Here is a 23,203-nt window from a genome sequence, read left to right as displayed (position 1 = left end):
CTTCAATTGTCTTCCTCATGTGTATAGATCCACCAGCTGAGTGGTCTAAAGACATCTGAGCTTTTTCTGTAAGCCCATAGTAGAAAATGTCTAACTGTACCCACTCTGAAAACATTTCAGAGGGACATTTTCTTAGTATACCTCTATACCTCTCCCAGGCATTATAAAGGGATTCATTATCCTCTTGTTTAAAGCCTTGGATGTCCAGCCTTAGCTGTGTCATCCTTTTTGGAGGGTAAAAATGATTCAGGAATTTGTCTGATAACTGTTTCCATGTCTTTATGCTTGCTGTAGGTTGGTTATTTAACCACCTTTTAGCTTGATCTTTTACAGCAAATGGAAACAGTAATAGTCTGTAGACATCCTGATCTACCTCTTTATCATGTACTGTGTCAGCAATTTGTAAGAACTGTGCCAGAAACTCAGTAGGTTCTTCCTGTGGAAGACCGGAATACTGGCAATTCTACTGCACTATGATAATGAGTTGAGGATTTAACTCAAAGCTGCTTGCTTTGATGGGAGGTATACAGATGCTACTCCCATACGCAGCTGTAATGGGGTTAGCATAAGACCCCAGAGTCCTTTTGGACTGATTAATTCCACTTAAGTCCATGATGGACAAAAGGGAAATGATAATAATTGCAAAGAGATAAATTTTGTTTATTTTATTTTTTTTTGAAATAACCGAAAAAAAATTAAAATAGAATAAAATAAAACAAAAGGAAAATAAAATAAATTTCGAAAATTAAGAATAAAATAAGATCAAAGCAATTTGAGAACTGAATCAATTAGTAAAGAAAAAGATTTTGAAAACAGCAATTAAGAAGATATGATTGAAAAATTTTTATGAAAAAGATTTGATTCTTAAAAAGAGGAAAGAGAAAAACACAAAAAGACACCAAACTTAAAATTTTAGAAAATCAAACACTAATTTTTTCGAAAATTTTAAAGGAGAAACACAAAGAGGACACCAAACTTAGAATTTTTATGAATCAAAAAGGGACTAATGAACATGCAAAAACGAAAATTTTAAAAGAAAAATAAAAGCATGCAATTGACACCAAACTTAGAATATGAAACTAGACTCAACTAAAAGACTCTAAACCAACAAAAATAACACAGTCCTAATCTAAGCAACAAAATAAACCGTCAGTTGTCCAAACTCGAACAATCCCCGGCAACGGCACCAAAAACTTGGTGCACGAAAATTGCAATAACACTTTTGCAATCCCGCACAACTAACCAGCAAGTGCACTGGGTCGTCCAAGTAATACCTTGCGTGAGCAAGGGTCGATCCCACGGAGATTGTCGGCTTGAAGCAAGCTATGGTTATCTTGTAAATCTTAGTCAGGATATCAGAAATTATCAGGATTGATTGTAAAAAGCAAAAGAACATGAAATGGTTACTTGTTTTGCAGTAATGGAGAATAGGTTGGGGTTTTGGAGATGCTCCATCTTCTGAATCTCTGCTCTCCTACTGCCTTCTTCATCAAACACGCAAGTCTCCTTTCCATGGCAAGCTCGTGTAGGGTTTCACTGTTGTCAGCAGCTACCTCCCATCCGCGCAGTGAAAGCTAATGCACGCACTCTGTCACAGTACTGCCAATCACCGGTTTGGTTCCCTCCCCTACCGGAATAGAATCCCTCTTTTGCGTCTGTCACTAACGCCCAGTAGGTTACAGGTTTGAAGCACATCACAGTCATTCAATCATTGAATCCTACTCAGAATACCACAGACAAGGTTTAGACCTTCCGGATTCTCTTGAATGCTGCCATCAGGTCCTGCCTATACCACGAAGATTCCGATTAAAGAACCTAAGAGATAACTACTCAATCTAAGATAGAACAGAGGTGGTTGTCAGGCACGTGTTCATAGTTGAGAATGATGATGATTGTCACGGATCATCACATTCATCCGGATTTAGAACAAGTGTTATCTTAGAATCGAAGCAAGCATGATTGAATAAGAAATAGTAGTAATTGCATTAATCCATCAAGACACAGCAGAGCTCCTCACCCCCAACCATGGGGTTTAGAGGCTCATACTGTGGAAAGAAACGTGTACAAAATGTTATGGGGTCATAAGGTTTACAGAAATGAGTAAATGACAGAAAAATCCACTTCCGGGTCCACTTGGTGTGTGCTTGGGCTGAGCAATGAAGGAATTTCGTGTAGAGACCTTTTCTGGAGTTAAACGCCAGCTTTCATGCCAGTTTGGGCGTTTAACTCCAAATTCTATGCCAGTTCCGGCGTTTAACGCTGGAATTTCTGTAGGTGACTTTGAGCGCCGGTTTGGGCCATCAAATCTTGGACAAAGTATGGACTATTATATATTGCTGGAAAGCCCAGGATGTATACTTTCCAATGCCGTTGAGAGCGCGCCAATTGGGCTTCTGTAGCTCCAGAAAATCCACTTCGAGTGCAGGGAGGTCAGAATCCAACAGCATCTGTAGTCCTTTTCAGTCTCTGGATCAGATTTTTGCTCAGGACCCTCAATTTCAGTCAGAAAATACCTGAAATCACAGAAAAACACACAAACTCATAGTAAAGTCCAGAAAAGTGAATTTTAATTAAAAACTAATAAAAATATACTAAAAACTAACTAAAAGATACTAAAAACATACTAAAAACAATGCCAAAAAGCATACAAATTATCCGCTCATCAGCCACCAAGGCATTTATGGAGGAGGCAAAGCTGGAGTTTGACCGGATGAAGGGGCTGAAGGAGGAGCTCGAATTAAAGGTGACCAAGTTAGAGAAGGATCTAGAAAATGAGAAGGTGAGTTCCCTTTCGCTGGCGGCTTCTTTGAGGTTGGTCGAGGACACAGCCCTGATGCATAAGGAGAGTTACGTCACGACTTATCGGGAGGTGATGCGCCTGAGGGAGGAGTTGAACAATACCCGGGAGGATTATTCTGAGCTCCAAGGTCATCTCGTGGACAGTGTGACTGCTGCTTACGAGAACTTGAAGGAGCAATTTCGGGTCATTGCTCCCGAGGCCAATCTCACCCCTTTCAGCCTGGACAATATTGTCAGGGATGGCAAGATTGTCCCTGATGACGATGGTGATGATGATGCTGATCCTCCTCCTGTGTCCTCTGCCAAAGTGTCGACTTCTTCTGCTCTTTCGATTGCGCCTGATTCGGATTGCCAGGTTCTGAACCGGGAAGATGGAACTGTAGATGCCATGCCTATTCAGACTCGTCCTGATGATGCCAAGAAAGTTCCTGAAGCTTGTTGATTTGTAGCTGGCCCGGCTTGTGGGATTTTGAAACTTTTTTATTTAATCGCTGACACTTCTTAGTTGCTTTATCTAGCAACTTTTATAGCTTGCTGTCTTTTGGTGGTAAGTTTTGGTGGCCTTTTACGGCCTTTTTAAAAAAGTAGTTTTTTGATTTGGCATCTTCTACTGTTTGCTGATGTTTGAAATTTTGCAGCTTGACCTCCTCGGATTGTTTTATTTTATTGTTTGTAGCTTTGATCCTTTGAGGTTGTGACTCAGGGGTCCAGCTTGTTTCTTGATGGGTCTTTTGCGCTAGTCCCTCTTTTAGTTATTTCTGTAATCCTCTTTTTTGGACCTTTGTTAGGTCTCTTTTCAGGGATTACTTTGATAACTTTGAAGTGGTAGGAGTCTGACTTGGTTATAACAGTCTCCTTTAAGTTATTTTCTGTAGTCCTCTTTCTTGGATCTTTGTCAGATCTCTTTCAGGGATTACTTCGCATAACTTTTAAGTGGTAGGAGTCCGACTTGGTTATGCCGGTCTCCTTTAAGTTATTTTTTGTAGTCCTCTTTCTTGGATCTTTGTCATATCTCTTTCAGGGACTACTTCGCATAACTTTTAAGTGGTAGGAGTCCGACTTGGTTATGCCGGTCTCCTTTAAGTTATTTTTTGTAGTCCTCTTTCTTGGATCTTTGTCAAATCTCTTTCAGGGACTACTTCGCATAACTTTTAAGTGGTAGGAGTCCGACTTGGTTATGCCGGTCTCCTTTAAGTTATTTTTTGTAGTCCTCTTTCTTGGATCTTTGTCAAATCTCTTTCAGGGACTACTTTGCATAACTTTTTGTTTTGGGCCGACTTGATTATGTCAGGCCCTTCTAAGTTAAAGTAATCCTCTTTAATAGGGTTGTCCAGACCTCTTTCCAGGGTTTACTTATAACTTGGGTTGACTTGGTTCGACTTCTTAATGTTCGACCAGTCCTTAAGTTATTATTTTAGTGATCCGTAAGACCTCGTCAGGTTCTTTTTTAGATCACTTTCGATAACTTCTTACATTATTCTATGTTCATCTTTGCCGATTTGTAGAAAGTGGTTGTCACCTCTAGATCGTCCTTTGGGTGAATCGCGTTTTCACCTTTATCGGACGGTTGTCTTTATCGTGATCGTGCAGTGAAATTTATTTTTCACTTTCCGCCGATCTGTTGCTTTATAATTGGACGATGAATGCTTCAGATTAATGCGTCTTGGAATCTTTGTAGAACATCTAAAATATATTTTGTAAAAAGAAAAAGTGCAAATATATACATATGGGATTGTTTGAATCTCAACTTGGTGCCTCATTAAAAAACCTTTTCAGGAAAAAGAGTGCATCCAATGATGAGATCTTTGTTTATTCTAACTGTAGTACCTTCTTAGGTTGCAGGTGTGCCATGATCTGGGAAACTCTCGTTCGTCGAGTTCAGACAGTCTGTAGTAGCCCTTTCCAAGTATTTTTACAACTCGGTAGGGTCCTTTCCAGTTTGCTGCCAGCTTTCCTTCTCCTGATCGAGTTGTTCTAATATCATTTCGGATTAGGATGAGATCATTCTCTGCAAAACTTCTCGGTACTACCTTTTGATTATATCTGGAGGCCATTCGGCGCTTTAGAGCTTCTTCCCTTATCCGAGCTCTTTCTTGGATTTCGGGTAATAAGTCGAGCTCTTCTCTCTGAAGTTGGGAGTTTGCTCCCTCATTGTAGTGAACTACTCTAGGCGACCTTTCCTCAATCTCTACTGGAATCATTGCCTCTATTCCGTATGCTAGTCGGAAGGGGGATTCCTTCGTGGAGGAATGTGGCGTTGTTCGATATGCCCATAGAACTTGTGGAAGCTCCTCTGCCCAGGCTCCCTTTGCGTCTTGTAATCTCCGTTTTAATCCGGCTAATATGACTTTGTTAGCAGCCTCAGCCTGTCCATTGGCTTGTGGATGTTCATCGGAGGTGTATTGGTGCTTTATGTTCAAGTCAGTTACTAGTTTTCTGAAGCCTGCATCTGTGAATTGAGTGCCATTGTCCGTGGTTATTGAAAATGGAACTCCGAACCTTGTGACAATATTTCTATATAAGAATTTCTGGCTTCTCTGAGCGGTGGCATTAGCTAGGGGCTCTGCCTCGATCTACTTTGTGAAGTAATCCACCCCTACTATGAGGAATTTAACTTGTCCTAATCCCTGTGGGAAGGGATCGAGAAGATCGAGTCCCCACTTCGCGAACGGCCAAGGCGAGGTCACGCTAATGAGCTCTTCTGGCGGGACGATGTGAAAGTTGGCATGTTTCTGACATGGTGGACATGTCTTTACAAATTCTGTAGCTTCTTTCTGTAGAGTTGGCCAATAAAATCCTGCCCGGAGTACTTTTTTAGCGAGAGCTCGTGCCCCGAGATGATTACCACAAATGCCGCCGTGTACTTCTTCTAGCACTTCCCTTGTGTTGGAGGCACGCATTTTAGTAAAGGTGTTGAGATTCCTCTTTTGTACAGGATGTTGTTTATGATGGTGTAGTACTGTGCATCCCTTTTTAACTTCTTTGCCTCCTTTTCTTCTGTGGGAAGTGTTCCTGCTTTGAGGTAGTTGATTATGGGGGTCATCCATTCTTGGTCATGACTTGTTATAGTCAAGACTTTTTCTTCTTCCGAGATTGACGGGTTTTGCAACATTTCCTGGATGAGGCTCCTATTGTTGCCCCCCGGTTTGGTGCTGGCTAGTTTTGAGAGCGCATCAGCCCGGGCATTTTGTTCACGGGGTATGTGGCAGATTTTGTACTCCTCGATTTGTCCGAGCTGTTTCTTGGTTTTATCCAAATATTTTTTTATGGTGGGATCTTTGGCTTGGTAGCTCCCTGTTATTTGTGATGTGACCACTTGTGAATCGCTGTAAATGTTTAGTTTTTGAGCTCCGACCTCTTTGGCCAGCTTCAAACCGGCTAATAATGCTTCATATTCTGCTTGGTTGTTTGAGGCCGGGGAACCCGAACTTGAGGGAAAGCTCAACTTGGGTTCCTTGGTCGCTTTCTATTATCACGCCTGCGCCGCTTCCAGCTTTATTTGAAGAACCGTCTACGTAAAGGTTCCATTCTGTGGGGGTTTCTAGGGCATCTGTGAATTCTGCGATAAAGTCGGCCAGATACAGTGATTTAATTGCCGTCCGAGCTTCATATTGGAGGTCAAACTCTGACAACTCGACTGCCCATTGTAGAATTCTGCCAGCCAGATCTATTTTCTGTAATATTCCTTTTATGGGCTGGTTAGTTCGAACTTTAATGGTGTGAGCCTGGAAGTACAGGCGGAGTCGTCGAGATGTTAGAATGAGGGTATAGGCAAATTTTTCTATTTTCTGGTAGTTCAGCTCGGATCCCCGTAGCGCTTTGCTAATGAAGTAGACGGGTTGTTGCCCATTTTCGTCTTCTCTGATTAGTGCTGAGGCTATTGCCCGACTCCCTACTGCGAGATATAATATGAGCGGTTCTCCTTCTCGTGGTCGAGATAGGATAGGTGGCCGTCCTAAGAACTCCTTGAAGTCTTGGAAGGCTTGCTCACATTCTGTCATCCATTCGAACTGTTTTCCCTTTCTTAAAGTAGCATAGAAGGGGAGAGATCTTATCGCAGCTCCTGCTAAGAATCGGGATAGGGTGGCCAACCTCCCATTGAGTTGTTGTACTTCTTTAACACATGTTGGGCTCTTCATATTGAGTATGGCTTGACATTTGTCTGGATTTGCTTCAATTCCCCTTTGTGTGAGCATGAAGCCTAAGAATTTGCCTGCTTCGACTGCGAAGGTACACTTTGCAGGATTGAGCCGCATGTTGTGCTTCCTTATAGTGTAAAATACTTGAGTCAGGTCGGATAATAATGTATCTTCGCTTTGTGTCTTTATCAACATGTCGTCCACATAGACTTCCATGATTTTTCCGATGTGATCTGAGAAGACGTTATTCATTAGCCTTTGATATGTTGCTCCTGCGTTCTTGAGACCGAAAGGCATCACGATGTAGCAGTAGTTTGCTTTCGGTGTTAGGAACGAGGTTTTTTCTTGATCTGGTGGATACATGGGGATTTGATTGTACCCCGAGTATGTGTCCATAAACGAGAGATATTTGTATCCGGAGGAAGCATCTACTAGAGCGTCAATACTTGGGAGTGGGTATGGATCTTTTGGACAAGCTTTGTTGAGATCGGTATAATCGGTGCACATTTGCCACTTCCCGTTTGATTTTTTCACCAAGAAAATATTGGCTAGCCATAGCGGGTATTTGACTTCTCTTATGAATCTGGCTTCCAGTAGTGCCTGTACTTGCTCGTCCACAGCTTGGGATCTCTCTGGCCCAAGTTTTCTTCGCCTCTGCTGCACCGGTCGAGATCCTGGGTACACTGCCAACTTGTGGCACATTAGTTTAGGGTCTATGCCTGGCATGTCTGCAGCTTTCCACGCGAAGAGATCGACGTTATCTCGCAAGAATTGTATTAGTAGTTCTTTTAAATCTCCTTTTAGGATCGTGCCGATATTGGTTGTTTTTTTCGAGGTGTCCCGGATCTGAATCTTTTCTATCTCACCTTCTGGCTGGGGACGAAGTTCTTCTCGTCGATGAACTCTGCCCAGCTCGATTGTGTGGACCTCTTCTCCTTTGCCTCTGAGATTTAGGCTTTCGTTATAACAGCGACGTGCCGTCTTCTGGTCTGCTTTTATCGTGGCTATCCCTTTTGGGGTTGGGAACTTCATACATAGGTGTGGGGTCGAGACTATTGCGCCGAGTTGGTTAAGTGTTGTCCATCCTATGAGAGCGTTGTAAGCTGAACTTACATCGACTACGATGTAGTCTATTTTGAGGGTCCTGGATTGATCCCCCTTTCGAAGGTTGTGTGTAGCGGTATGTATCCGAGTGGTCGAACCGGGGTATCTCCTAGCCTAAACAGGCTGTTTGGATATGCTTTAAGTTCTTTTTCTTCCAAGCCGAGTTTATCAAAGGCTGTTTTGAATAAGATGTCGGCAGAATTCCCTTGGTCTATTAATGTGTGGTGCAGGTTGGCATTCGCCAATATGATGGTGATAACCACGGGATCATCGTTTTCTGTGATGATGTCGGATGCGTCCTCTTTAGTGAATCTAATTGTCGGGATGTTAAGTGCTTTCTCCTCTCCTTCGACGTGATATACTTCTTTGAGATATCTTTTGCGGGAGGATTTGGAGATCCCACCTGCTGTGAATCCGTCGTGTATCATGTGGACATATCTTTCTAGTGTCCGAGGTGATCGTTCTGTTCGTTCGGTGTCTTCTTCTCTTCGTCTCTTTCTTTGATCATCATCCCGGGTGGCCAGGAATTGATCTAATTTTCCTTCTCTCACCAATTTTTCTATGATATTTTTTAAGTCGAAGCATTCGTTTGTGGAGTGTCCTCGGACTCGATGGTATTCACAATATTCCTTTCGGTTTCCTCCTCCCCTTTTGCCTTTGAGTGGCCGTGCTGGGGGGATTTTTTCTGTATGGCAGACTTCTTTGTATATCTCGACCAGGGATGCCCTGAGAGGAGTGAAATTATGGTATTTTTTGACTTTCTCCCCTTGTCGATCTTCTTTTCTCTTAGATTCCTTGTCTCTATCTCGGTAGGATGCTCCCGATTTTGAGGTCTCTCCTAACCGAGCGTTTTCTTCCATGTTGATGTATTTTTCTGCTCGTTCCTGTACTTCGTCTAAGGAGGTGGGGTACTTTTTTGAGATAGATTGGCTGAAAGGTCCTTCTCGTAGGCCATTGATGAGTCCCATAATGGCGGCCTCGGTTGGTAAATTTTGTATGTCCATGCATGTTTTGTTGAATCTCTCCATGTAGTTTCGGAGGCTTTCCCGATCTCCTTGTTTGATCCCTAGTAAACTGGGCGCGTGCTTGGCTTTATCTTTCTGAACGGAGAATCTGGCTAGGAATTTTTTGGCTAAGTCATCAAAGCTTGAGATGGACTTCGGGGGTAGGTTGTCGAACCATCGGATCACTGTTTTTGTCAGAGTTGTTGGAAAAACTTTGTAGCAAACAGCATCTGGAGCGTCAGTGAGGTACATTCTACTTCTGAAGTTGCTGAGGTGATGGTCGGGATCTGTGGTGCCATCATACAGGGTCATATCCGGGAGTTTGAAGTCTTTTGGAATTTTGGTTCTCAGGATTTCCCTGGTGAACGGGTCTTGTTCTTTGCGTAAATTTTCCTCGGGATTATCCCGAGGTGCTTTTGATTTAAGATCGGCTTCCAATTGCTGTAGTTTTTCTTCCAACTCCCGACGTCGCCGCACCTCTCTTTGGAGATCTCTTCCGATTTCCCGTTGCAGTTGGGTTTCTTTTTCCAGTTGTTTTAGACGATCCAGGAGTACTTCTATTGTCTCTGAATTTGGTGCGTCTTTGTCTTTGTTGGTCTCCGGAGTGTCTTGTAGCGTAACATCCGCGTTTTTGTGCGGTGTTCGATCCTCTAGACCTGAATCGTGGTCGTTGTCATGGTCGTCCGCCATGGTGATGGGATGACGTCCAGGTTCCCCGGCAACGGCGCTAATGTTCCGGGGGTTACCTGAAACTGTAGGTCGATCTCGGACGAGATCTTCTGTGCTGGTCGGAGCCGACGTGTCCGGCAGGTGTGTAGCGGCCGGAGCTGGTGTGTCCGACTTGTTGGACCTGGTGATGGTGCTGATCCTTCGTCCCCGGAGGGTGGGGGGTACCTGCAAGGGACTCTGATGCTTAAGTTAGCAAGGGTATTAAGCAGGTATTGAGTAGAATCAGAGTATGAGTTATACCTGGGTGCTCCAGTGTATTTATAGTGGTGAGACGTGACCTTTTTGGATAAGATAAGTTAGTTATCTTATCTTATCTTCATCTTTGAGTTGAGGTCAGCGTATCTTCAACGGAACCGCCCTTATCCTATAGGCTTGGGCTGCCTTAGGATTCGGGTCGTACTCCTCTATTTGGGCCCTTAACTGGGCTCTCCTGTCCGTTTGGCCGAGCTCTTTGAAAAGAGGTCGGATAGTTTGACCTGAAGAGGTTGGTCGCTTTATCTCGAATCATCTCAGGTCGGATAGCTCGACCCAGGGTATGAACAGTGGGTAAGGATCATGGTCATATAGAGGTGTTTGGTGAAAATAGGCTTGTGAGTGTGGTTGAGGTTCATGTTGAGGATATGACTCATAGGCATATGGTGGTGGTTCTTGAAAATCACAAGGAGATTCACCATAGCCATTGGATTGGTATGCATTATAGAATGGCTTTTCTTCATGGTGCATTGGTGGAGGTTGTTGCCATGAGGATTGATCATATGCATATGGCTCCTCTCACCTTTGATTGTCCCATCCTTGATGTATGTTGTTATTGAAATTCACATCTCCTACAACATAATTGTAATCACACTCATAGCCAAAGTGAGAATTCATGGTAGAAAGAGAAAATAAAAACAAAAGCTAATAGAAAACAAGAGAAACAAAACTCTACAACTAGCAATTAAAGCAAAAAGCAAGATATTCACACTATTCACATATATACAATAACCAATAACGCAACACCATTGCAACTCACCGACAACGGCGCCATTTTGATGATTAAAATTTTGCTCGATGGTCTAGATTTCCTTCTTATAAAAATAAGAACTACTTCATTGTAAGCATAGTTCCAAACCATCAAACAATTCTCACATAAAAATGTGAGTTGTCACGAGTAACAAACCCCAAATGAAAATTAACCGGAGTATTTAGACTCCGGGTCGTCTGCCTAGGAATCACAATGAAATGCTTGGTTATTGGCTATAAGGTGTGTTTTTGGGGTTTTTGGAATGATAGACATGAAAGTAATTAATAACAGAGATCAAATGACAAAGGGGTCTTGGCAAGGGTTGGTGGTCAAGGATCTCTATCATAATTACTAACCACAACATGAGAATTGGCAAGGATCAACCTCATTAAGTCATCCTCTAACTCATAAAGGAAAGTCAAATGAGCTATGTCAATCCAAGACCATAAGTCCTAATTCCTTACTAATTCAATTAGTTAGAATTAGAGTTAACGATTTCCAATCATCAATCACTTGGACATTAGCAACTCAAGAGTTCCTAAGTTACCTTCCCAAGCCAAGAACATAAAATTCTACTCTAACATCCTTCCAAGCATTTTGTCAAACACTTAGAAGGCATAAAAGGAAGGTATAATGGTGCACGAAAATTGCAATAACACTTTTGCAATCCCGCACAACTAACCAGCAAGTGCACTGGGTCGTCCAAGTAATACCTTGCGTGAGCAAGGGTCGATCCCACGGAGATTGTCGGCTTGAAGCAAGCTATGGTTATCTTGTAAATCTTAGTCAGGATATCAGAAATTATCAGGATTGATTGTAAAAAGCAAAAGAACATGAAATGGTTACTTGTTTTGCAGTAATGGAGAATAGGTTGGGGTTTTGGAGATGCTCCATCTTCTGAATCTCTGCTCTCCTACTGCCTTCTTCATCAAACACGCAAGTCTCCTTTCCATGGCAAGCTCATGTAGGGTTTCACTATTGTCAGCAGCTACCTCCCATCCGCGCAGTGAAAGCTAATGCACGCACTCTGTCACAGTACTGCCAATCACCGGTTTGGTTCCCTCCCCTACCGGAATAGAATCCCTCTTTTGCGTCTGTCACTAACGCCCAGTAGGTTACAGGTTTGAAGCACATCACAGTCATTCAATCATTGAATCCTACTCAGAATACCACAGACAAGGTTTAGACCTTCCGGATTCTCTTGAATGCTGCCATCAGGTCCTGCCTATACCACGAAGATTCCGATTAAAGAACCTAAGAGATAACTACTCAATCTAAGATAGAACAGAGATGGTTGTCAGGCACGTGTTCATAGTTGAGAATGATGATGATTGTCACGGATCATCACATTCATCCGGATTAAGAACAAGTGTTATCTTAGAATCGAAGCAAGCATGATTGAATAAGAAACAGTAGTAATTGCATTAATCCATCAAGACACAGCAGAGCTCCTCACCCCCAACCATGGGGTTTAGAGGCTCATACTGTGGAAAGAAGCGTGTACAAAATGTTATGAGGTCATAAGGTACGGATACAATGTCAAAAGATCCTATAAGTAGTAAACTAGTGTCCTAAGGTCTACAGAAATGAGTAAATGACAGAAAAATCCACTTCCGGGCCCACTTGGTGTGTGCTTGGGCTGAGCAATGAAGGAATTTCGTGTAGAGACTTTTTCTGGAGTTAAACGCCAGCTTTCATGCCAGTTTGGGCGTTTAACTCCAAATTTTATGCCAGTTCCGGCGTTTAACGCTGGAATTTCTGTAGGTGACTTTGAGCGCCGGTTTGGGCCATCAAATCTTGGGCAAAGTATGGACTATTATATATTGCTGGAAAGCCCAGGATGTCTACTTTCCAATACCGTTGAGAGCGCGCCAATTGGGCTTCTGTAGCTCCAGAAAATCCACTTCGAGTGCAGGGAGGTCAGAATCCAACAGCATCTGTAGTCCTTTTCAGTCTCTGGATCAGATTTTTGCTCAGGACCCTCAATTTCAGTCAGAAAATACCTGAAATCACAGAAAAACACACAAACTCATAGTAAAGTCCAGAAAAGTGAATTTTAATTAAAAACTAATAAAAATATACTAAAAACTAACTAAAAGATACTAAAAACATACTAAAAACAATGCCAAAAAGCATACAAATTATCCGCTCATCACAACACCAAACTTAAATTGTTGCTTGTCCCCAAGCAACTGAAAATAAAAATAGGATAAAAAGAAGAGAATATACTATAGACTCCAAAATATCAAAGAAACATAGCTCCAATTAGATGAGCGGGACTAGTAGCTTTTTGCCTCCGAACAGTTTTGGCATCTCACTCTATCCTTTGAAGTTCAGAATGATTAGCATCTATAAGAACTCAGAACTCAGATAGTGTTATTGATTCTCCTAGTTAAGTATATTGATTCTTGAACATAGCCAGTGTATGAGTCTTGGCTGTGGCCCAAAGCACTCTGTCTTCCAGTATTACCACCGGATACATACATGCCACAGACACATAATTGGGTGAACCTTTTTAGATTGTGACTCAGCTTTGCTAAAGTCCCCAATTAGAGGTGTCCAGGGTTCTTAAGCACACTCTTGTTGCCTTGGATCACAACTTTATTTCCTTCTCTCTCTTTTTTTTTTTCTTTTTCTTCTTTTTTTTTTCGAAATTTCTTTTTTTTTTTTCACTGCTTTTCTTGCTTCAAGAATCAATTTGATGATTTTTCAGATCCTCAATAACAGTTCTCTTTCTCCTCATTCTTTCAAGAGCCAATAATTTTAACATTCTTAAAACAACAAATTCAAAAGACATATGCACTGTTCAAGCATTCATTCAGAAAACAAAAAGTATTGTCGCCACATCAAACTAATTCAACTAGTTTTCAGAGATAGATTTCGAAACCCTGTACTTCTTATTCTTTTGTGATTAAAGCATTTTTCTTTTAAGAGAGGTGATGGATTCATAGGTCATTCATAGCTTTAAGGCATAAACTTAAATTTTATTAATTATGAACTAAGAACAAGACTCAAATATAGATATAAGATGAAACTAAAAAAAATAAATAGAAAATAAAATAAAAAAAAACGCAAACATAGGCTCCTAATGATAGAGGTTTTCACAGAGTTAGAACTCAACAACCTTGATTTTGAGAAGTGGATGCTCCCTCAGCTTGAGAGGAGAGCTTTTGGCGTTTCATCTCTTGAATTTCACGCCCCTGCTTCTCTTGTTCCTTCAGCAATTTGCAGAGCATGCAGTTCTGATTCTGCTGTTCTTCCTTCAGTTGCTCCATAGTCTCTTGCAACTTGTTAATAGATGCTTCTAGGTTGGACCAGTAGTCAATTCTTGGGAATTCAGGGAGGAATTCCTGCGCCCTCCTCTTGATGGAGTTGTCTTGTACTTGTCCTTCCATTGACTTCTTAGTGATTGGGTGTTCAATGGGTATGAACTCATCCACTCCCATCTTCACTCCAGCCTCTTTACAGAGCAAGGAAATCAAGCTTGGATAAGCCAATTTGGCTTCAGTGGAATTCTTATTTGCAATTGTGTAGATCTCACAAGCAATCACATGATGCACCTCCACTTCTTTTCCAAGCATAATGCAATGAATCATCACTGCTCTCTTGATGGTGAGCTCAGAACGGTTGCTAGTGGGCAATATGGAACGCCCAATGAAGTCTAGCCAACCTCTTGCAATTGGCTTGAGGTCTCCCCTCTTGAGTTGGTTTGGGACACCCTTAGAATTGGTTATCCACTTAGTTCCAGGGAGGCATATGTCCTCTAGAACTTGATCCAACCCCTTATCTACTCTCACCATCCTCCTATTAAAGGAATCAGGATCTTCTTGCAGTTGAGGCAGCTTGAAGATTTCTCTTATTTTGTCCAGATGGAAGTATATAACTTTCCCTCTGACCATGGTTCTATAGGTATGGTAAGCGGTTCCAGTCATTCTCTGCTTATCTGTTAGCCACAGATTTGAGTAGAATTCCTGAACCATGTTCCTTCCAACCTTTGTTTCAGGATTGGTTAGAACTTCCCATCCTCTGTTTCGAATTTGCTCTTGGATCCCCGGATATTCATCTTCTTTCAAATCAAATTTAACTTCCGGGATCACTGACCTCAGGCCCATTATTTTATGATAATGGTCTTCATGTTCTTTGGTTAAGAACTTCTCTTCATTCCAAAGATTCTTTGGATTACTCTCTTTCTTGCCTCTTAAATTGGTTTGTTTTCTCTTAGGAGCCATGATATTGATGAATCTTGGCTTAGTGATCACGGAAAAGCACACCAAACTTAGAGGTTTGCTTGTCCTCAAGCAAAAGAGAAGAGAGAAGAGAGGGGGAGGAAGAGAAAATTCGAATGGTGTGGTTGGAAGAGGGGAACAAACGTGTATTTATAAGGTGGGGAGGAGAGTTTTCGAAAAAAAAAAAAAGAGGAATTTGAAAGGAGATTTGAGAAGATATGAGAAGAAATTGAGAAAAGGGTGAAATTTTTGAACAATGTTTGTAATTGATTTGAAATAAATTTGAAAAAAAGGTTTTGATTTTTGAAGATTTGAAAGTGAATGATGAATGATTGAAGTGTGATTTTGTAGAAAAGAATGGGTGAGAAAAGGAAAGTTTGAAAAAAATCTGATTTGAAAACAAAATTGTGGTCCCCCCACCAAGCTGGCGTTAAACGCCCAGAATGGCACCCATTCTGGCGTTTAACGCCCATCTGTTGCCCCATTTGGGCGTTTAACGCCCAGCCAGGTACCCTGGCTGGCGTTAAACGCCAGAAATTCTTTCTCACTGGGCGTTTTTCTAAAACGCCCAGGATGCTGCACACCTGGCGTTAAACGCCCAGAATGGTGCCCATTCTGGCGTTTAACGCCCAAAATGGCACCATTCCTGGCGTTAAACGCCCAGAATGGTACCCATTCTGGCGTTTAACGCCCAAAATGCTCCTTACTGGCATTTTTTCGCCAGTAAGCTCATTTTCTCTGCTTTTTGAGCTGGATCCTTCTGTAACTCTGTGAATTCCTTCATTTTTGATACTTGCCTCTGTAAGAACTAATCATACAACTTTCTAATGACTGGGTTGCCTCCCAGCAAGCGCTTCTTTACTGTCTTTAGCTGGACTTTCACTGAGAATCACTCAAGTCTCAGTTTTGAGCATTCCTGCTCAAAATTTCCTTCAAGATAGTGCTTGATTCTCTGTCCATTAACAATGAACTTCTTGTCAGAATCAGTATCCTGAAGCTCAACATATCCATATGGTGATACTCCTGTAATCACATACGGACCCCTCCACCGGGACTTGAGTTTTCCTGGAAACAATTTGAGCCTGGAGTTGAAGAGCAGAACTTTTTGTCCTGGCTCAAAGACTCTGGTTGACAATCTCTTGTCATGCCACTTCTTTGCCTTTTCCTTATAAATTTTTGCATTTTCAAAGGCATTGAGTCTGAACTCCTCTAGCTCATTTAGCTGGAGCAGTCTTTTCTCACCAGCTAACTGTGCATCCATGTTTAGGAATCTGGTTGCCCAGTAGGCTTTATGTTCCAGTTCCACAGGCAAATGACAGGCCTTCCCATACACCAGTTGGTATGGAGAGGTGCCTATAGGAGTCTTGAATGCTGTTCTGTATGCCCACAGAGCATCATCCAAGCTCTTTGCCCAATCCTTTCTTCGGGCTATCACAGTCCGTTCTAGGATTCTTTTTAGCTCTCTGTTAGAGACTTCAGCTTGCCCATTTGTCTGTGGATGATACGGAGTTGCCACTTTATGGCTGATTCCATATCTAACCATAGCAGAGTATAGCTGTTTATTGCAGAAATGAGTGCCCCCATCACTGATTAGCACTCTGGGGACGCCAAACCTGCTGAAAATGTTTTTCTGGAGGAATTTCAGCACGGTCTTGGTATCATTAGTGGGTGTAGCAATTGCTTCTACCCACTTAGATACATAGTCCACTGCCACCAGAATGTAAGTGTTTGAGTATGATGGTGGGAATGGCCCCATGAAATCAATTCCCCATACATCAAACAATTCTATCTCTAATATTCCTTGTTGAGGCATGGCATATCCGTGAGGCAGGTTACCAGCTCTTTGGCAACTGTCACTGTTACGCACAAACTCTCGGGAATCTTTATAGAGAGTAGGCCAGTAGAAGCCGCACTGGAGAACTTTAGTGGCTGTTCGCTCACTTCCAAAATGTCCTCCATAATGTGATCCATGGCAGTGCCATAAGATCCTTCGTGCTTCTTCTCTGGGTATACATCTGCGGATCACTCCGTCAGCACATCTCTTAAAGAGATATGGTTCATCCCAAAGGTAGTACTTGGCATCTGAAATTAATTTCTTTCTTTGCACACTGCTGTACTCCTTGGGTATGAACCTTACAGCTTTATAATTTGCAATGTCTGCAAACCATGGGGCTTCCTGGATGGCAAAGAGTTGCTCATCTGGGAAAGTCTCAGAGATCTCAGTAGAAAGAAGGGACGCCCCAGCTACTGGTTCTATTCTGGACAGATGATCAGCTACTTGATTCTCTGTCCCTTTTCTGTCTCTTATTTCTATATCAAACTCTTGCAGAAGCAACACCCATCTTATAAGCCTGGGTTTTGAATCCTGCTTTGTGAGTAAGTATTTAAGAGCAGCATGGTCAGTGTACACAATCACCTTTGATCCCACTAAGTAGGATCTAAACTTGTCAATGGCATAGACCACTGCAAGTAACTCTTTTTCTGTGGTTGTGTAATTCTTCTGTGCATCATTTAAAACACGGCTAGCATAATAAATGACATGCAGAAGTTTGTTATGCCTCTGTCCCAACACTGCACCAATGGCATGATCACTGGCATCACACATTAATTCAAATGGTAATGCCCAATCTGGTGCAGAGATGACTGGTGCTGTGACCAGCTTAGCTTTCAGGGTCTCAAATGCCTGCAGACACTGTGTGTCAAACACAAATGGTGTGTCAGCAGCTAACAGGTTACTCAGAGGTTTAGCAATTTTCGAAAAATCCTTGATAAACCTTCTGTAGAATCCTGCGTGCCCCAGAAAGCTTCTGATTGCCTTAACATTGGCAGGTGGTGGTAATTTTTCAATTACCTCTACCTTTGCCTTATCCACCTCTATTCCCCTGCTTGAAATTTTGTGCCCAAGGACAATTCCTTCAGTCACCATAAAGTGACATTTCTCCCAGTTTAAAACTAGGTTAGTCTCTTGGCATCTTTTCAGGACAAGGGATAGGTGGTTAAGACAGGAGCTAAATGAGTCTCCATATACTGAAAAGTCATCCATGAAGACTTCCAGAAATTTCTCTACCATATCTGAGAAGATAGAGAGCATGCACCTTTGAAAGGTTGCAGGTGCATTGCACAGACCAAAAGGCATTCTCCTATAGGCAAACACGCCAGAAGGGCAGGTGAATGCTGTTTTCTCTTGGTCCTGAGAATCTACTGCAATTTGGTTGTAGCCTGAATAGCCATCCAAAAAGCAGTAATAATCATGACCAGCTAGTCTTTCTAGCATTTGGTCTATGAATGGTAAAGGAAAATGATCCTTTCTGGTGGCTGTATTGAGTCTTCTGTAGTCAATACACATGCGCCACCCTGTGACTGTCCTTGTAGGAACCAGTTCATTTTTTTCATTATGAACCACTGTCATGCCTCCCTTTTTGGGAACAACTTGGACAGGGCTCACTCAGGGGCTATCAGAAATAGGATAAATAATCCCAGCCTCCAGTAATTTAGTGACCTCTTTCTGCACCACCTCCTTCATGGCAGGATTTAGCCTCCTCTGTGGCTGGACCACTGGTTTGGCATTATCCTCCAATAGGATCTTGTGCATGCATCTAGCTGGGCTAATACCCTTGAGATCACTTATGGACCACCCAAGAGCTGTCTTGTGTGTCCTTAGCACTTTAATCAGTGCTTCCTCTTCCTGTGGATTTAAAGCTGAGCTTATAATCACTGGAAAAGTGTCACCCTCTCCCAGAAATGCATATTTCAGAGATGGTGGTAGAGGTTTGAGTTCAGGTTTGGGAGGTTTATCCTCCTCCTGAGGAATTTTCGAAAATTCCTTTACTTCCTCTAGTTCTTCTTGATCAGGTTGAGCATCTTTGAAGATGTCCTCAAGCTCTGATTCTAGGCTTTCAGCCATATTGATTTTTTCTACCAGAGAATCAATAATGTCAACGCCTATGCAGTCATCTGGTGTGTCTGGATGCTGCATAGCTTTTACAGCATTCAACTTGAACTCCTCTTCATTGACTCTCAAGGTTACTTCCCCCTTTTGTACATCAATGAGAGTTCGTCCAGTTGCTAGGAAAGGTCTTCCTAGAATGAGAGTTGCACTTTTGTGCTCCTCCATTTCCAGCACCACAAAGTCAGTTGGAAAGGCGAATGGCCCAACCTTGACAATCATGTCCTCTATTATGCCTGATGGGTGTTTAATGGAGCCATCAGCAAGTTGGAGGCATATCCTGGTTGGTTTGACTTCTCCAATCAACCCAAGCTTTCTGATAGTGGATGCAGGTATTAGATTGATGCTTGCTCCAAGATCACATAAAGCTATCTTGGTGCAAGTGCCTTCTAATGTGCATGGTATCAGAAAGCTTCCAGGATCTTGAAGCTTTTCTGGTAAGCTTTTTAGAATGACTGCACTGCATTCTTCAGTGAGAAACACTTTTTCAGTTTCTCTCCAATCCTTCTTATGACTTAAGATTTCCTTCATGAACTTAGCATAAGAAGGTATTTGCTCAAGTGCCTCTGCAAAAAGAATCTTTATTTCAAGAGTCCTTAAATAATCTGCAAAGCGGGCAAATTGCTTATCCTGTTCCGCCTTGCGGAGTTTCTGAGGATAAGGCATCTTGGCTTGATATTCTTCAACCTTAGATGCTGCAGGTTTATTCCTTACAGAAGTGGTTGAAGAAGCCTTGTTAGAGGGATTACTGTCAGCACTCTCAGGTGTCTGATTTTCCCTTGGCGTTTGGACGCCAGGAATGGGTGGAAAATGGGCGTTTAACGCCAACTTTTCCCCCTTTTCTGGCGTTTGAACGCCAGAACTGGGCAAGGGATGGGCGTTTAACGCCAGCTTTCCTTCCCTTTCTGGCGTTTGAACGCCAATATTCCTCTCTGGGCTCTTACTGTCCTCAGAGGGATTTTGAACAGTGGGTTGGTTGTCCTCTGTCATTTGTTCCTTATTTGGCTTTTTGCTCTTTTGAACAGTGTTATTCAAGGTCTTTCCACTCCTCAATTGAACTACTTGGCACTCCTCTGTTATCTGTTTAGATATTTGCTGTTTTGCTTGATTCAACTGTAGTTCTATGCTCTTGTTAGCAACCTTAGTATCATGGAGCATTTCTTTAAATTCTGCTAACTGTTCAGTCATCAGGAGCAATTGTTGATTAAGCTCATTCATCTGTTCTTGAGGATTAGGATCAGTGACTAATGCCATGACCTCCTCCTTTGGAACGAACTCATTGCTAGAGTACAGATATTGGTTTCTAGCAACAGTGTCTATAAGCTCTTGAGCTTCTTCAATTGTCTTCCTCATGTGTATAGATCCACCAGCTGAGTGGTCTAAAGATATCTGAGCTTTTTCTGTAAGCCCATAGTAGAAAATGTCTAACTGTACCCACTCTGAAAACATTTCAGAGGGACATTTTCTTAGCATACCTCTATACCTCTCCCAGGCATTATAAAGGGATTCATTATCCTCTTGTTTAAAGCCTTGGATGTCCAGCCTTAGCTGTGTCATCCTTTTTGGAGGGTAAAAATGATTCAGGAATTTGTCTAATAACTGTTTCCATGTCTTTATGCTTGCTGTAGGTTGGTTATTTAACCACCTTTTAGCTTGATCTTTTACAGCAAATGGAAACAGTAATAGTCTGTAGACATCCTGATCTACCTCTTTATCATGTACTGTGTCAGCAATTTGTAAGAACTGTGCCAGAAACTCAGTAGGTTCTTCCTGTGGAAGACCGGAATACTGGCAATTCTGCTGCACTATGATAATGAGTTGAGGATTTAGCTCAAAGCTGCTTGCTTTGATGGGAGGTATACAGATGCTACTCCCATACGCAGCTGTAATGGGGTTAGCATAAGACCCCAGAGTCCTTTTGGACTGATTAATTCCACTTAAGTCCATGATGGACAAAAGGGAAATGATAATAATTGCAAAGAGATAAATTTTGTTTATTTTTATTTTTTTGAAATAACCGAAAAAAATGAAATTTAATAAAATAAAACAAAAGGAAAATAAAAATAAAATTCGAAAATAATAAAAAAAAGAAAAATAAAATAAGATCAAAGCAAATTGAGAACTGAATCAATTAGTGAAAAAGAAAGATTTTGAAAACAGCAATTAAGAAGATATGATTGAAAAATTTTTATGAAAAAGATTTGATTCTTAAAAAGAGGAAAGAGAAAAACACAAAAAGACACCAAACTTAAAATTTTAGAAAATCAAACACTAATTTTTTCGAAAATTTTAAAGGAGAAACACAAAGAGGACACCAAACTTAGAATTTTTATGAATCAAAAAGGGACTAATGAACATGCAAAAACGAAAATTTTAAAAGAAAAATAAAAGCATGCAATTGGCACCAAACTTAGAATATGAAACTAGACTCAACTAAAAGACTCTAGACCAACAAAAATAAAACAATCCTAATCTAAGCAACAAAATAAACCGTCAGTTGTCCAAACTCGAACAATCCCCGGCAACGGCGCCAAAAACTTGGTGCACGAAAATTGCAATAACACTTTTGCAATCCCGCACAACTAACCAGCAAGTGCACTGGGTCGTCCAAGTAATACCTTGCGTGAGCAAGGGTCGATCCCACGGAGATTGTCGGCTTGAAGCAAGCTATGGTTATCTTGTAAATCTTAGTCAGGATATCAGAAATTATCAGGATTGATTGTAAAAAGCAAAAGAACATGAAATGGTTACTTGTTTTGCAGTAATGGAGAATAGGTTGGGGTTTTGGAGATGCTCCATCTTCTAAATCTCTGCTCTCCTACTGCCTTCTTCATCAAACACGCAAGTCTCCTTTCCATGGCAAGCTCATGTAGGGTTTCACTGTTGTCAGCAGCTACCTCCCATCCGCGCAGTGAAAGCTAATGCACGCACTCTGTCACAGTACTGCCAATCACCGGTTTGGTTCCCTCCCCTACCGGAATAGAATCCCTCTTTTGCGTCTGTCACTAACGCCCAGTAGGTTACAGGTTTGAAGCACATCACAGTCATTCAATCATTGAATCCTACTCAGAATACCACAGACAAGGTTTAGACCTTCCGGATTCTCTTGAATGCTGCCATCAGGTCCTGCCTATACCACGAAGATTCCGATTAAAGAACCTAAGAGATAATTACTCAATCTAAGATAGAACAGAGATGGTTGTCAGGCACGTGTTCATAGTTGAGAATGATGATGATTGTCACGGATCATCACATTCATCCGGATTAAGAACAAGTGTTATCTTAGAATCGAAGCAAGCATGATTGAATAAGAAACAGTAGTAATTGCATTAATCCATCAAGACACAGCAGAGCTCCTCACCCCCAACCATGGGGTTTAGAGGCTCATACTGTGGAAAGAAGCGTGTACAAAATGTTATGAGGTCATAAGGTACGGATACAATGTCAAAAGATCCTATAAGTAGTAAACTAGTGTCCTAAGGTCTACAGAAATGAGTAAATGACAGAAAAATCCACTTCCGGGCCCACTTGGTGTGTGCTTGGGCTGAGCAATGAAGGAATTTCGTGTAGAGACTTTTTCTGGAGTTAAACGCCAGCTTTCATGCCAGTTTGGGCGTTTAACTCCAAATTTTATGCCAGTTCCGGCGTTTAACGCTGGAATTTCTGTAGGTGACTTTGAGCGCCGGTTTGGGCCATCAAATCTTGGGCAAAGTATGGACTATTATATATTGCTGGAAAGCCCAGGATGTCTACTTTCCAATGCCATTGAAAGCGCGCCAATTGGGCTTCTGTAGCTCCAGAAAATCCACTTCGAGTGCAGGGAGGTCAGAATCCAACAGCATCTGTAGTCCTTTTCAGTCTCTGGATCAGATTTTTGCTCAGGACCCTCAATTTCAGTCAGAAAATACCTGAAATCATAGAAAAACACACAAACTCATAGTAAAGTCCAGAAAAGTGAATTTTAATTAAAAACTAATAAAAATATACTAAAAACTAACTAAAAGATACTAAAAACATACTAAAAATAATGCCAAAAAGCATACAAATTATCCGCTCATCATATAACAAATAACAAAAATTGATGAAATCTAATGAATAACAATTGTAAAGAAAATGAGATCACAACTCAATTCAACAACAAAAGAACATCACACATTAAATTGTAATTAAGAAAAGATCCAAAACCAACAAGAATTTATCATCACAACAGATAACAAAAGGAAAGTTACCATGAGAACTAAGAATAATCAAGG

The sequence above is a fragment of the Arachis stenosperma genome, chromosome 7 (genome assembly GCF_014773155.1).
Source record: "Arachis stenosperma cultivar V10309 chromosome 7, arast.V10309.gnm1.PFL2, whole genome shotgun sequence".
NCBI classification, from domain to species: Eukaryota; Viridiplantae; Streptophyta; class Magnoliopsida; order Fabales; family Fabaceae; genus Arachis; species Arachis stenosperma.
Note: the sequence above shows the minus strand (reverse complement) of the source record.